Raw genomic sequence first — 6,537 nt, forward strand, 5'->3', positions numbered from 1 at the left:
AATTACCTTAGTCCTATCTAGATCTACTTCATTCATATCTCTTATCAAAGTCTGGTCACTTGTTCAGCTTTTTAAGCAGCTGCTGAATGGGGTAATGCTGACTTTCCCGCTTCAGTGCTCTAACTCTGAGTCTCAGATGTCACATAAATACCCAAAGATCCAGGGAATGACCAGGTTATATACAAATAGCTCAATATCTCAGAATTCTAGAAATATCAGTTACAACTCTTAAATACATGTGACTGCTGTAAGAGCTTACATTCTAGAACCCATTACAATAGCTCCCAACCTGATAACGTATGATCTTAACTTCATTTCTTTGAGTTTGTGCATTTTAGTTAATCCATATAAGTGAGGCATGATAATATTTGTCTTTTTGTTTCTGACATTTTATTCAACATACTGTGCTAAAGGTTCATTCACCTAGTTGCATACCTCACAACTACATTTATTCTTGCAGCTGCTCAGTACTCTGTTGTGTGTAAACACCACAGTTCCCCCTTCCATTCTTCAGTCATTGTACCCTTAGGCCACCTCCATCCATTGCTAATCATGAACACTACCGCCATAAACACTGCTGTGCAAAACTCCATTTGTGTCTGTGCTCTCAGTTCCTAGCAATGGGGTTTCAGGATCATATGGCAACCCCACCCCTAGCCTCTTGTAGAACCACCACACTGCCCTCCAAGGGGTTGCATCTATTTTCCTACCAACAGTGAACAGGTACATCTTTTTCTCCAGCACTTTTTTTCTCTCTGCTGATTTTTAAATAGTTTTTTTTCATACATCATACAATCCAACCTAAGTAAATAGACATGCCTTTACCACCATAATCTATATGAAGACGTTTCCTTTGCTTACACATAGAATCCATTCTCCTTGCCCATGGCCCCTACTTATTGACATTTAGTTTCGGCATAATGCGTTTGTTACATTCAGTGGAAACATATTACAGTGTTACTGACAATAGATCCAAGCTTGCATGATTGTAAGTTTCCCTGTATACCATCCATTTTCAATCCCTTGCAATGGTGACATTCATTTGTTCTCCCTCATGCAAAAACATTTTTATATTTGTACATTTAATCACCATCATTGTCTGCTCTAGGCATTCTTAAGTTATATTGTCTCAGCCTTTATCCTCTAGCTTTTCTTCTGGTTTCATATGTGCTCCCAGCCCTTCTCCCTCAACCATATTCACATTCAGCTTCATTCAGTATGCTTATATTATTGTGCTACCATCAGGTAGTATTGTGCATCCATTTCTGTATTTTTACAATCAGTCTTTTTGCAAAATCTGTATTCCTGCAGCACTACATGCCCAATCTCAACACTCTTTCTGTCTCCTGATAACCTGTTGTGCCAGTTTGAAAGTATTTTGTACCCCAGAGAAGCAATGTTTTAATCATGACTCAATATTGTGGAGCAGCTGTTTATTTTAATCCTAATTCAATAGTATAAATCAGAAACTTTTGGTTGGATTATTTCCATGGAGGTGTGACACGCTCAATCGCAGGTGTGACTTTTAATACTTTTTTTTTTTTTAACATGGACAGGCACCGGGAATCGAACCCAGGTTCTCAGGCATGGCAGGCAAGCACTCTTAGCTGCTGAGCCACTGTTGCCCGCCCGCAGGTGCAACTTTTGATTAGATGTAGATGTGATTCCATCCATTACAGTTAAGTCTTGATTAGTTTATTGGAATCCTTCAAAAGAGAAAATATTTTGGAGAGTCAGAAATGACAGAAATGACAGAGCTGATAGAAACTTCAGAGCAGAGCTGATACAGATGCCAGCACTTGGAGAACAGAGACATAGACGCTTGGAGATGCTTGGAGCCCAGCAGACATTGCCATGAGATGTTAAGCAAACCAGAGCATGGAGAAAGCCAAGAGAAGCTAAAAGAGATGAAAGCCAGCCCTGGGGAAGCAAACTGAGGAACCCCCACAGGAACAGCAGCTGAACGCAAAAGAGCCCATGAGCAAGGGACCAGCAGATGCCAGCCACATGACTACACAGCTGACAGAGTTGTTCCTGACCCATTGGCCTTCCTTGAATTAAGGTATCGTTCCATGGATACCTTAGTTTGGACAATTTTATATGCTTAGAACTGTAAACTCGAAACTTATTAAATTTCCCGTTTTAAAGGCCATTCCAGTTCTGGCATATTGCATTCCAGCAGCTTGTAAACTAACACACACCTGTGTTCTTAACTTTGACTGTCAGGGTTCACTCATTGATATTAGCTCATATTAGTGATACTATACAGTATCTGTCCTTGTCTTTCTGGCTAATCTCACTTAGCGTAATGTCCTCAAGTTTCATCCATGTTGTTACATGCTTCGTGACTTTATTCTGTCTTACAGTTTTGTAGTATTCCATCATAGGTATATATCACAGCTTGTTTAGCAATTTGTCCATTGATGGTCATTTGAGCTGTTTTCCATCTCTTGGCAATCATAAATAATGCTGCTGTAAACATTGGTGTGCAAATGTTCATTCGTGTCCTTGCCTTCAATTACTCTGAATATATACTTAATAATGGGATTTCTGGATCATATGGTAATTCTATACTTAGCTTCCTGAAGAACCACCAAACTCCCTTCCACAGTGTACCATTTTATATTCCCACCAACAGTGGATAAGTGTGCCTCTTTCTCCACTTCTCTCCAGCACTTGTTTTCTGTTTTTGATAATGGCCATCCTAGTGGGTGTGAGATGACATCTCATAGTGATTTTTTTCTCATTGTTATTTTGATTTTCATTTCCATAACAGGCAGTAAAGTTGAACATCTTTTCATGTGCCTTTTAGCCATTTGTATTTCCTTTTCTGAAAAGTGTCTGTTCATATCTTTCACCCATTTTTTAATTGGGTTCTTTGTCTTTTTTTGTTAAGTTGAATAATCTCTTTATATATTCTGGATACTAAATCCTTATCTGATATGTGGTTTCCAAATATTGTCTCTCATTACATAGGCTAGCTTTTTACTTTCTTGGCAAAGTTTTCTTTGATGCACAAAAGTGTTTAATTTTGAGGAGTTCCCATTTATCTATTTCTTTTTTCAATGCTTGTGCTTTGCATGTAAGATCTAGGAAACCACCTCTTATTACAAGATTTAGAAGATTTTTCCCTACATTTTCTTAGATAAATTTTATGGTCTTAGCTCTAATGTCTAGGTCTTTGATCCATTTTTAGTTAATTTTTGTACAAGATGTGAGATATGGATCCTTCTTCATTCTTTTGCATATGGATATCCAGTTCTCCAAACACTATTTATTGAAGAGGCTGCTGTATCCCAGGTGGGTTGGCTTGACTGCCTTATCAAAGATCAATTGTCCATAGATATCTGAACATTCAAATTGATTCCCTTGGTCAGTATAGCTATTTTTACACCAGTACCATGCTGTTTTGACACTGTAGCTTCCTAATATGCTTTAAATTCAGGTAGTGTGAGACCTCCTATTTCAGTTTTCTTTCTCAAGATATTTTTAGCTAGTTAGGGCACCCTGCCCTTCCAAATAAATTTGGTCATGGTTTTTTCTTTTTTATTTCTGCAAAGTAACTTGTTGGGATTTTGAGTGGTATTGCATTGAATCTGTAAATCAGTTTGAGTAGGATAAACATCTTAACTATATTTAGTCTTCCAATCCATGAACATGGTATACCTTTCCATTTATTTAGGTCTTCCAGATTTCTTTTAGGAATTTCTTTTAGTTTTCCACATATAGGTATTTTGTATCCTTAGTCAAATTTATTCCTAAATATTTGATTCTTTTGGTTGCTATTATAAACATACTTTTTTTCTTGATTTCCTCCTCAGATTGTTCATCACTAGTGTATAGAAACACCACTGATTATAGGGTGCTGAGCTTGTTCCCTGTCACTTTTTTGTACTCATTTGTTAGCTCTGGTAGCTTTGATATAGATTTTTTCAGGATTTTCGATATATAGTATCATGTCATGTGCAAGCAGTGAAAGTTTTACTTCTTCCTTTCCAATATGGATGGAATTTATTTCTTTTTCTTGTCTAATTGCTCTGGCTAACATTTCCAGCACAAGGTTGATTAACAATGGTGACAGTGGGCATCCTTGTCTTGTTCCTGATCTAAGAGAGAAAGCTTTCAGTTTTTCCTCATTGAGGATGATGTTATCTGTGGGTTTTTCATATATACCCTTTATCATGTTGAGGAAGTTCCCTTCTATTTCTACCCTTTGACGTGTCTTCATCAAGAAAGGATGTTGAATTTTGTCAAATACCTTTTCTGCATCAATCAAGATGATCATGTGGTTTTCCTGCTTTGACTAATTGATATGGTGTATTACATTAACTGATTTTCTTGTGGTGAACCATCTTTGCATACCTGAAATAAATCCCACTTGGTCATGGTGTATAATTCTTTTAATGTGCTGCTGGATTCAATTTGGAAGTACTTGGTTGAGGATTTTTGCATCTGTATTCATTACAGAAATTGGTCTATAATTTTCTCTTCTGGTAGTAACATTTTTTGGCTTTGGTATTAGGGTGATGTTGGCTTCATAGGATGAGTTAGGTATCTTTCCCGCCTCCAAATTTTTTTGAAGAGTTTGAGCAGGATTGGTGCTAATTCTTGGTACTCATTCTTTCTTGAATGCTTGGTAGAACTCACATGTGAAGCCATCTGAACTTCTCTTTTTGGGGAGCTTCTTGATAACTGATTCAATCACTTTACTTGTGATTGATTTGTTGAGGTCATCTAATTCTTCTTGAGTCAATGTAGCTTGTTCATGCCTTTCTAGGAAGTTGTCCATTTCATCTACATTGTCCAGTTTATTAGCATATAGTTGCTAATAGTATCCTCTCATTGCCTCCTTTATTTCTGCAGGGTCAGTGGTTATGGTCCTCTCTTCTGTTTCTGATTTTATTTATTTGCATCCTCTCTGTCTCTTTTATAAAAGTTATTTCATTAAAATTTTATTGTGATAATATATAAGTGATTTTGCTTTGAAACAGTTCTAGCTTCACAAGAAGTTGCAAAAATAGCATTGAAGAGTCCGTGTACCCATCACCCAGCTTCCCCCAGTGATAACATCTTATATAACTATGATGCATTATCAAAACCAAGGAATTGACATTGGGAAAATAAAATTAAGTAGACCATAGACCTTCATCAGACCTTCCCAGTTTTTGCATATACTCATTTTTATTACTATGTCTGTGTGTATAATTCTCTGCCATTTTATCATTTACATAGATTTGTATAACTGCTATGACAACTAGGACACAGAAATGTTCCACCACCACAAAGGAAAGCCCTCATGCTGTCCCTTTATACTCAATTCTCCTCATGCCAGTTCTGATAGAATGGCAACCTCGGTATCATGGTTCTTCATCTCTATAACTATGTCATTTTGTGAATTATATATAAATAGAGCCATACATTATGTAACCTTTTGAGTGTTCTTTTTCACCCAGCATTATGCCAGGGTGTGTAGCAATAGTTCATTCCATTTTATTAATGACTGATATTACATTGTATGGATGTACCACAGTTTGTTTATCCATTCATTTTTTGAAGGAAATGTGGGTTGTTTTAAGCTGGGGCTATTATAAATGAAGCTGTTATGAATATTCAGGCATAAATTTTTTTTTAGTGAACATAATTTTTCATTTCTCTGAATAATTGTCCAAGAGTGTAAATGCTGGGTCATATGATAAAGAAATGCTCAATTGATACAGAGTTTCTGTTAGGGGTGATGGAAAAATTTTGGTAATAGATAGTGTTGGTGGGAGTACAATATTATGAATGTAATTAATAGCATCTTTATTTATTTATTTGAATTATATATTTGAATGTGGTTAAAGGGGGAATTTTTAGGCTGTACATATGATACTGGAAAACATTAAAAATTGTACAACACAAACAATGAATTCTAAGTTTAACCATGGACTATAGTGAATAGTACTATTATAAAAATTTGCTTTCATCAATTGTAACAAATGTACCATACCAATGCAAGGTATTAATAATAAGGTAGTATAGGTATTTTATGCATGATTTTTCTGTAAACCCACAACATCTCTAATGAAAAAAGATTCCTATGAATATTAATTTGTCAATCTGAGAAGATGTACTAGGCAATACCTTCATTTATTTAAGATCCTTACAAAGAAGAGTCTTACAATTACATTCCTTCTTGATTTTTTAGTTTTCTCTGAAACCAAATCTTAATTGGAAAAGTTTTTTCTAGCTTGAAATCCTGGAAATGAGAAAGAAACATTTCTTGATCAAGCAAGTTTTATACCCTCTATGTTATCCCTAAAATTTTTTTTTTTACAGTACCATCATACAGTGTTTATCATTACAATCAACATTTTTTTGAAAACATATACACATAAAAGCAATAAACTTCAAAGCACATCTCAACAATCAGTTGTAGAAAAGATTTCAGAGTTTGGTATGGGTTACAATTCCACAACTTTAGGTTTTTACTATTAGCTTCTCAAGACACTGGAGACTAAAAGAAATATCAATATAATGATTCAGCAATCATTTGTT

This window comes from Tamandua tetradactyla, chromosome X, assembly GCF_023851605.1.
Source record: "Tamandua tetradactyla isolate mTamTet1 chromosome X, mTamTet1.pri, whole genome shotgun sequence".
NCBI classification, from domain to species: Eukaryota; Metazoa; Chordata; class Mammalia; order Pilosa; family Myrmecophagidae; genus Tamandua; species Tamandua tetradactyla.